The 9,840-nt window shown below is 35.6% G+C and overlaps 2 long non-coding RNA genes across 3 annotated transcripts; both read right to left on the bottom strand.

Moving 5' to 3' along the window:
- Positions 1 to 614: 614 nt before the first annotated feature.
- LOC146640674 (uncharacterized) lies at positions 615 to 4,138 on the bottom strand. 2 transcript variants are annotated; one of them, XR_014909993.1, is made up of 8 exons: positions 4,035 to 4,138; positions 3,278 to 3,317; positions 3,085 to 3,131; positions 2,728 to 2,772; positions 1,857 to 1,886; positions 1,335 to 1,403; positions 1,054 to 1,128; positions 615 to 658 (listed from the first exon to the last, which is right to left on the bottom strand). It is a non-coding gene; the product is annotated as an uncharacterized LOC146640674 (long non-coding RNA). The 2 variants fall into 2 exon arrangements; XR_014909992.1 differs by lacking the exon at positions 615 to 658 and having other exon boundaries at positions 818 to 1,128; positions 4,035 to 4,136.
- Positions 4,139 to 6,429: 2,291 nt separating this feature from the next.
- On the bottom strand, positions 6,430 to 8,807 carry LOC146640673 (uncharacterized). The gene is made up of 2 exons (XR_014910003.1): positions 7,199 to 8,807; positions 6,430 to 7,048 (listed from the first exon to the last, which is right to left on the bottom strand). It is a non-coding gene; the product is annotated as an uncharacterized LOC146640673 (long non-coding RNA).
- Between the last annotated feature and the right edge of the window lie 1,033 nt (positions 8,808 to 9,840).

Below are 9,840 nucleotides of genomic sequence, written 5' to 3'. Positions count from 1 at the left end.
GTTTTTAGAACATTAGCTGGTGTTGGTGGGCAGGCTAGCAGTGCTAATTGTTAGCACTAGTTCTGCTGCTCTCCCTTTGTCTCTGTTATTGTTGGTCTTTAGTGAACAATAGAAAGTGTCTTCATGAGACTGTTGCCTAATGTTCAAATGTAGATAACACCACCTGCACCAACCTGTTACACAGCACAACCCTCTGGTGTAGCTTTGCCCATACGGTAAAAAAATATATTTTAAAATACATTTTAAAATATATTTATATATTTAAAATGTATTTTAGCACATATATTTTTTGGCCATTTTTTGTATATTTTGAAATATATTAATAAAATATATTTCAAAATACAATTTAAATGTATTTAAAATCATTCAAAAAAATATAAATTTAACCCTTCATATATTTCTAAGAAAACACATTCACATGTAACATCTGAAAGAAATCTTTATTTGATGTTTAAAACATACATATAGCATATCAATCAAGCAAGGAATATTCATTTTATAAGTTTATTCTCATTACATACTTAAACATTCTAAAAGAAACACACACACATATACATATATGTGTGTATATATATATAAACAGTCTCAGTTCCCCCAGCTTTCACTGCAATCCTCAAAGCCCTTCTGGACACGCTGGGAAACCCCTTCCTTACCGCCACTGTAACAAACAAAAGTCACAGTTCTATTACTTTTATCAGAGTTAAAATAAAAATGTGATTTATGTTAGCTGGCTTCATTTAGCAAACAGATATTTCTGTTTATACAGATACAGATATTAATACAGATATATTTTACGCATAATTTACCTCTTTTTTTTTCCTAGATGGGAAGTCTATCCAGTTCACATTACAGTAATGCTAACACCCCTTTTGGTCGTCTCTCCTTACCTTCCAGCATTCATAAATCTGTTGACCTTCTTTGTCTGAGACCAACCACTACAATGCATCATCACCTATTTGTATTGGTAACTTACTTTACAACCTATTTTAATGGTTGCAAAGTAAGTTACTTGTGCTGTATGCAATTTTAGATACACAGAAAGTCTTCACTTACTATATATGGCTGTCATAGTGTCCTTATCAAGGGCAGTTCTTCACTCTGCGCCGATGTCCGTTTTGCTCTGTCCTCCTATAAAAAGCATGAACATTTGAGTGTTTGACTAGTTTTAGATTTCCAAAAATTTGATATTTGTACAACTAAACATTTGAACTACAATATATGCTATTGAGCGATACTTTTATGGGTAATTTTTGGTAAAGAAACTGGTGACAGAGTTGTAGGCTTTTTAAAGTACTATTAGCTAACCATTTGAACTGACTTTCAAAGCTGATTACCTTTTAAATTGCTGTGGATCAAAACCTCCAGTGGGAAGGCGGCCATTAGAAGAACACGCACCATTGAACCTGAAAATAACAAAAACAAACAAAAAACAGAACAATATATAAGAGTCCGGTAGGGTAATAAATCTCTTCTGAAGCAATATAGTTATTTTGGGTGAAAAACAAAACATTCCTCTAAAATATATATACTGACATCAGCAATCAACATCATGATTGTAATTATTTCCTTTTTAGTACATCTACTGCTGTTTGCATGTGTCAAGCACTACGACTGTATCTATGCATATAAATTCACCATATATATCCAGCAAAAATGTTTTGTTATAGGAAAACAAACAAAGGCATTCAATCAGAGGTGAGAAATTAATTGGGAATATGAATTATAGGTGAACTATTCTTTACCTACTAGCAATCAAGCTTCTTTAACCAAGAAGCTTGAAATATTTGAATGTAAAATAAAATAAATAAATAAATAATAATAAAAATAACATGATGTAATTAAAATGCACAACTTACATTAAGGAAATCTGCATTTGTATCCACAGGCTAAAAGTAAAACAGTAAATGTGTTAGTGATAGTACAGGTATTTGTAAAAAAAAAAAAAAAAGAGGCAGTAACTGTGACGCTTCTAGTGGGATGCTAAATGCAGAGATTTATATTTACAGTATAATACTGCATGTACGGGTAGCTGTGTTGTGAACTGTAACTGAATATTAGAGAATCTCAGAGAAATTAAATGTATTTATTTTTTTAATTTATCAATCATAAAACCGTCTGTTTTGAAGGCCTGTTACGATAACGACTTTTTGTTGGTCGGTATATTGCCCCATAAACAATTGCGACAAGTTATGTCATTGTCATTTTAAGACCATTTTATGTCTTTGAATGTATAATCATAATATAACACCATAATAATGCAAGATCTACACACTTTCAATTGACAAACCAACATCTAATTCTTAAAGTATTTAGATCATTGAAATTAGGAATCAAAATATTAGATACCTTAAAAACTTGAATAAATAGTAAGTTTTCTAACAAATAGAAAACAATGATATTTAATGTTATTGTTTTGTTATCATTATATTTTATTTTTGTAAATATAATGGCGGATAAATTACATCATCAACAATTATTGAGGTCATGTACAAGTATTGTGTGTTAAGTCGATATATCGATTATTGTGATAGGCCTACTGTTTTGGTATCATAACGAGCTTGTCAAACATGCATGACCACTAAACAATGTCTAAGCAGTAGTATTGGTCTGAATGACAACAAACATAACTAGTGTTTTGGAAAATCTGTTAGAAAACAGTTATTTCAATAATTATGATTAGCATGTGACACAGACACCGCATAAAAAACCACAACAACAAATACTTACTTTAGGAGGATGGGGGAGGGCAGCATGAGGTTGAGACTTTGACATCTGTAAGAAACAAATTCATGTATTACAAACAAGTCACTTAAAAATACATTAATGTGGCAGACTGTTCCCTGTTCAGATGCAGTGTATAAGTACAATCAGGGCTGTCACAACAATGGGGTGGGGCCAAGTGGCTGCAACCCTAGGTACAATGTGCAGGTATATATAATTACATATAATATATGTGAATAAAGCAAGAATCTGTTTAGGTTAGTCACTGTGCTGACTGATGTTTGCTAGGTTTATATGATTGCAAACTGCACAAAAACAACAACAGCAACAACATTAATGACAATGACAAACAAAATTACTTACATTTATGTAAATCTCACATTAGGAAGATCTGCATTCGATTTCATGGGCTGAAATAAATAGGCAGAAACATTACTGCTAAAAAAATAAAAAAACAAAAACTCTAAAAAGCCTAAAAATGACTTAAAAAGCAAGGAAATGTGGAACATTGTAATTAGCGAACATTAATAAAGCATAACTGTTCTTTCTTTCTAACCTTGGTAAGTACTCTGTAGCCAGAAGGAGAGGTAGGATTTCTGTGAAAGCCAAATTAAATGTGAATAGGCTTTGATAGTTATTGAGAAGGCAGAATAATAAGAAAAGGCAAAAGTACGTCACAATATAATTAATTAAGTTACATATTTTGATTACCAAATTATGGAAGCGTGGAGCTGCCACCCAGGCAAAAGAAAAATAGAGCTGTATCACGTTATGACGTGAAATGTTTATTGTTCTAACATTATGCTTTTCATGTTTGTATAATACAGTGGTTCTTAACCTTGTTGGAGGTACCGAACCCCACCAGTTTCATATGCGCATTCATTGAACCCCTCTTTAGTGAAAAATAAAGTGTGTTTTTTTTTCAAATTAGACGTAGATATGTTTTTTACTGGTGCACAAAATGAGCCGTGCACGTCACAGCGGAGGCTCTGCCGAACCCCTGAGACCAACTCACCGAACCCCTAGGGTTCGATCGAACCCAGGTTAAGAACCACTGGTATAATATAATATCACGTTATTATAATATACATAATTGTCACGTTCGCACAATATTGTACGGACGTGATAATTATGTACATTTTTCGTACAATGTTGTTCAAACATGTTGTTCAAACATGATAGTATATTGTTAGAACGATAAACTTTTCACGTTATAACGTGATATACTTATATTTCTCTTTTGCCTGGGTGGCAGCTCTACGCTTCCGTTCCAAATACACGAGAATAAAGTAATATTATATGGGAAAAGGCACCTGCTAGCTTGATGATGGAGGCTTCTTAGACTGGCCACCCGCCTTGGCTTCTTGTCGCCACTCCATGAAATAAAGGTCCGTTTCCTCCATGCCGGCTAATTATTCATCCTCATTAAAATCTCGTATAAAAAAAAAGAAGAAAGAAAGAAAGAAACAGCAACAACTACTAAAGAGAGTTTTTGCATGTTCATTGCACATTTGTGGGAATGTTTAAATATTTAATTTTTATTAATTACTTTTCATTATATCTTTATTTTTTAAACCACCGTGGCAATGCGCATGCGCATACACTCCTGCACGCAAAGGGCTTTGGAGTTGACGTAATGTCGCAATGCATTGTGGGAGCGCAGCACCATCTTGGCAGGTCACGAATCAAAACAAGTTTGCTACGAACCATTCTGAAACGTAGCTCAAAAGAAAATGACGGTATAGAGACAGATTCTGTCCAGATGCAAAGAGACGGTACTTGATTGTTGAAATGTGGACCCGTATGAAATATAGCCGTGGAGTAGAAACCCTGAAGACCAAACCGCTATTGACTCAGCATGATCTACTCTCATACCTTGTCTGTGGAGTCAGAGCATACACGGCGCACCAATTTCGCAATTATAAATCTCTGGAGGCGCACATCCAATTCACCAAGGACTGGGTACAAGATTTGGTTATTTTTAAGCCTCCACGTTGTGAGTACGCCGTCATTCAAGCAAAGGTAAGTCAGCTTGAGTACTGCGAGTAAAATGCGTTTGATTCCCCCCAACATTCAAATTAGTGCTAGCAAAAATTCATTCGTGAGGGGGAAATTACAGTGAGAACATGTAGAGGCTCTGTTAGAGGGATAACATAGTGAGTTCAGTGCATTGATGTGACATTGTCCTGAAGGATTTAGTTATTCTTTATGGTTAAAGAAATTGCCTTAATTAATTCATATTTATTATAAATAATCCTAATTACACATCTTGCTTCCTTGTTTGTGTCCTGTGTCACTAAAAATACATTCTGTTTTAGTTTTATACATTGATTAATGACCTGCAGAATCTGCTTGTCATATTAGGTGTCCATAGTTGTCACTTAAAGTCGAACTTTATGTTTTCTCCCTCTTGAAAGTGATTACATCCTTGCATTACATACTTTAGGTTCATTTTTTGCTGATAGGTTTCTAAAAAGAAACATGCAGATTTAGAATATAACATGCAGCGTTCTATAGATGGATACATAAAAACACTTTATTTGTTACATTTATGATAAATGGATTTGAAAGTAAATAAAACACATTTGTGTCGGCCTTGGCTCATAGTTCTTGTCTTTAAATGAACTTTGTCTGTGTGTGTTTCAGGTCCTGCACTCTTAAAGACTGAATTGCAGCATTGCAGCCACAGGTCATTGTGAGCATCACAGGGAAGGTTGAAGCCGCCCACTGCAGCTGTATGGCTAGAGTCGTGGAGACTTGCAGCCATGTCACTGCTCTTCTGTTTAATGTAGAAGCAACAGTGAGGATCTGTGGCACAAGGACTGTTACAGATGAACCTGCATACTGGGTTTTGCTGGGTAATATGACCAAGATACAGCCAGAGGTTGGCCATAAGATAGACTTCTCCTCTTCAGCTGCCCAAAAAAAAGGTTCTTGATCAAAACATAGACAGACCATCTGTAGTGACAGGTAAAAGAAGCCATCCTCAAAAAAGAAAAGTTCCACCTGCTACTGTGGAGGAGTTGGATCAACTGATGGGACAATATTTTTCCAAGCATAGTTCTGTTCTGAATAACCCATAATGTTTTAATTTAGGGGGCCATGTAAATACTTTGCATTTACTGAATATGTACTTACTAAATACCACTGTTCAAAAGTTGAATAAAGAAACAAAGAAATGTTTGCCTATTTTGAATTAAAAGCACTTTGTCGAACATCACATCAGTTACAATGTAGAAAAAATGTTATGTATAGTTTACAAATGACAAAATGTTCACATAAAATCATGACAGCATTTGTATAATATCACCCACTACTAGCATTCTGTAATTTACTGTCTCTTTTGAAAACTTATCACTTATCACATGGAGAAACCTTTGGAATGCAAGCATGCTGATCCACACAGGTATGCACACAGGTGTACACATGGGTATTCACAGACACGGACTACAGCTTTCTTGGCTGCTGCCTCAAAGCACACTGTGCGCTGTCTATCCTGCGTGCTGCACAATATCGTTTATTATTTAGTAACTATTGATATCTATGGCTAGCTAGTTTATTGTGATGGTGCTTTTTTTTCTATTATTATGTTGCTCTTTGTTGTTTGCTGTCTCCTCTGTTTTTTTTTTTTTCTCCATACAGGTGACCCAGGAGTTTTTTTTTTTGTTGTTTGTTTTTTTTTCTCTCTTCCCCCCTTCTCACCGTCTCTTCTCCCCTTTGGTTTTCTTTCTTTCTCTCCCTCTCTTTCTTTCATTCTTTCCCCCTGTCCTATCCCCCAGTCATGTCTGTCCCGTTTGCAACTGAAAATAAAATAAATTCATAATTATAATAAAGGTCAATCAAATGGACCAATATGGCAAGGCCATGATGATCCACTTGGTAAAATAAATCCGCTTGGCATCTTTCTTGGCCTCAAGACAACAATTCTGATGGCTATAGATCCAAACGGGACAAAAAAAATAAATAAATAAAGTAGTCTCAGAATAGTGAATTAAACCAACATTTATTGTTGATTTTTTTTTTAACAAGAAAAACATTTTTCAACTGAATAAAAACAATGCCAATAACCAAAATAAATAGAAGCGTACATGAAAACTACACAGTCCTTCACCTTTCTGTCTGATTTTTTTAAGCAAAACAGTTTTTCATTCCACTAAAAACAGGACAAACCCACCAGCATGAACATTAAATAAACTATTACAATTGTAAAACAAAACTCATTTACAAAATGTAATAATTATCAGTGGGTCCCAGGAAATAGAATGTGACATGGGATTTAGATTTCCGTTACCAGGATGGTCGGGTTCAGCGTAGTCTTCATCACCACCTGTCAAAGACACATCATCAATATTCATGTTTGCTCAGGTTATTCACTTGTTCACATCTGTCTGAGATCATTCATACTGTTGTATGGATGTGTGTACAGTATGTATATAATTATCAGCTATGTAAAAGATATTATCATCTCTGTTCTTACCTAGTTGGAAGTCCTCCATTCAAACTCAGAGAGCCGCTGGAGGAAGGTGGTGATCCGAGGGCTGATGCTTGTAACCTTCCTCTTTACGACACGACCTGTCTTGCGGCTTGTACCAAGTTTTGCAGGGCATTTTGTTCCCATGTCTGGATTGATCCTCACAAAGAACCTTTTAACGGAAAAAAGGCTGCTTTAATTTCAAAATTAAAACATACGTTACAGCAATCACCTATATGTTTCTGCAACTGTAAAAAGAGAAGGAGAAAAAAAAAAGAAGAGAAAAAAGGAAAAAAAAAAAAAAAAAAAAGAAAACTTATCACTACATAAACAGCACAAGACTTAAAAGTATTTAACAAGAGCATTTTTCCCTGGTTTTACTACCACACTGGGGCACATGTTCACCAAAACGCAGCAAACCTTTGCCATCTTATCCAGGAAGGTCACCTTTTTACCCTCACATGGAAGAAGTAATCTGATTGGCATGGTGGTATGTAGCATGTAGTTTGAAGCAGGGATTTCGTAGTGCCCCATGTGTAGTGTTGGAACCCAGTCAGGATTTGTTTCATTCATTTCATAGGCTGGTTTGTTGCAATAATGCCAAATAATTAGCAACTCTATAAATAGAAGGTAGTTCTGCATGTTTGTTCTAAGTTTGTGCTATTGAAAATAAAATTAACAGGCTATAAATAATAATATGAACTTATTTAGAACTTACCTGAATGAAAATACTGGAGCACACCAACAGATATCTGTGGCTGGTAGAGAACTGAATATCAGCTCGTCTCGCAGCTGCTATCCAGGCTAGACGCCTTCTTTTGGTAACATCCAACACATAAGCTCCCTCATGATGTTTCCAGGTGAGGAAACAATGAAAAGAGAGCCTGTTTTCAAGCTTATTCCTTTGTCGGTAGTGCAATCTAACATTACAACCGACCACACAGCAAGCATTTGTTTGGCCTGCTAATATGGCGCCTTGACCAAAAATCCTGGCTACGCCCCATCCCGTAAGATCACGCTCCAGAGCCCTATTAACGTACGGATCTAGAAAGAAGACGCTGCATTTTTAACTCTGAGGGAGATGGAGAATGAGCCTATTTCCAAAACAGTGGAGTGTGTTCATTTAAGTACTAAATTGTATATATTGTCAAAAACTAAAGTGTACATAGCAGTTGTTGTATCTTGTTTACTGTATCACTGACAGATAATTTCAAAGTCAATGAACGCTACATTATAGTGAGATATTGTGTAATGTGAAATACTGTAAGCAAATGAATAAACAACCTAATTCGTGATAGACCTTTGACTCTGTTTTGTTTGAATCCAACTGTTTTTTGCAGATGTGCATAAAACATGTTACTTTTAGTATTGTTATCATTATCATCATTATTGCACTAAATATATTTTAAATAAAGGATACTTTGATATACATTCTACTGTAAGGTTGGAAATGTATTTTCTTCACCCTAAAATATGTTTTGAAATGTATTTTGGTTTGAAAGAAATATATTTTCAATTTCAAAAATATATTTTTTTGGAGCATCACAAATACAAAATATATTTACCATATATTTGAAATATATTTTGGCCAGGAAAAATGTATTTTTTTACCGTATGGGTTTGCTGCTGCTGACTTTGAAAATCACACCAAACATGGAATCAAATATATCGACTCAGCTTAGACTACAGAGAAGCTCGGCACTGCTCACAAAACTCAACACAAAAGGCTTTTTAAAGACAACAATCACTTTGACAGACACACAAACACGACTGAGTACAGAGCAGCTGCTGGTTTGAAGCCACAGAAATGTTCAAATGTTTAAACACACTGCAGCGTTGCAGCCGTGATGCATTTGTGCTGCTAAGGCCACACACATCAGCTGCCTTACATTTTAGTACCAGTTCATCTCTGACCATGGCAGCACAGTCTTTCCAGTACAGTGATGTTGGTGGGGACAGTGGGGACTGATTGTTCATTGGCTGTAAGCCGGTCACATGGACGTTTAACTGGTGCTTTGATTGCTCTGTAGTCTGTTGTGCCTGTGAGCTGCTCCTAAAATGAGACAGATTATAATTGTCACCATTCTGTTAATGACTCTTATTATGTGCGCTCTCCTCCACTGTCACACTAAACACATTAAACCTTTATTTTTGTGTAAAGTCAGGATTTATTGGCTCTTCTTAAAAGCGTGATGAAGTGCAAAACTCAGCAAACATTATACAAAAGTAGATTTAGAAGCTGAACAGAAAACATTTAAAGTGACAGTCAGCACAAATCCAGCTGACATCTCCATCCAACCCAAGTCTTCATTTAAAGTCATTATAACTGTGACACACGTTTGTTACAGTATTAATCCTGCCTGATGCTGCAGGGCCAACATCATGAAACAGGCTCAGCATTTATTTCCATTATGAAACTTTATCATTAAAAACAAACCATTGTTCTGCAGTCGTCCCAGGACTGTCGGTCAAACGTTCTCTCCACATGTTTAAGGCTGAGCTCACTTTATCGTCTGCCTGAAGGAGGAAAGCAGATGTTACTAAACATCACAATAAAACATATGAAATGGGTGCACATGAGGAACGTCTGCACTGTTAAAGCCATGCAAACATCTTCACACATGAAGCAGCAACACCTCTCAGTTTAG

This window comes from Rhamphochromis longiceps, unplaced genomic scaffold (assembly GCF_057381845.1).
Source record: "Rhamphochromis longiceps isolate RC_006_pf unplaced genomic scaffold, R_longiceps_female_GT1.1 unmapped_scaffold_4, whole genome shotgun sequence".
Classification (NCBI taxonomy): Eukaryota; Metazoa; Chordata; class Actinopteri; order Cichliformes; family Cichlidae; genus Rhamphochromis; species Rhamphochromis longiceps.
The sequence above is the reverse complement of the archived record's forward strand: the minus strand, read 5'-3'. Positions and strand labels throughout refer to the sequence as shown.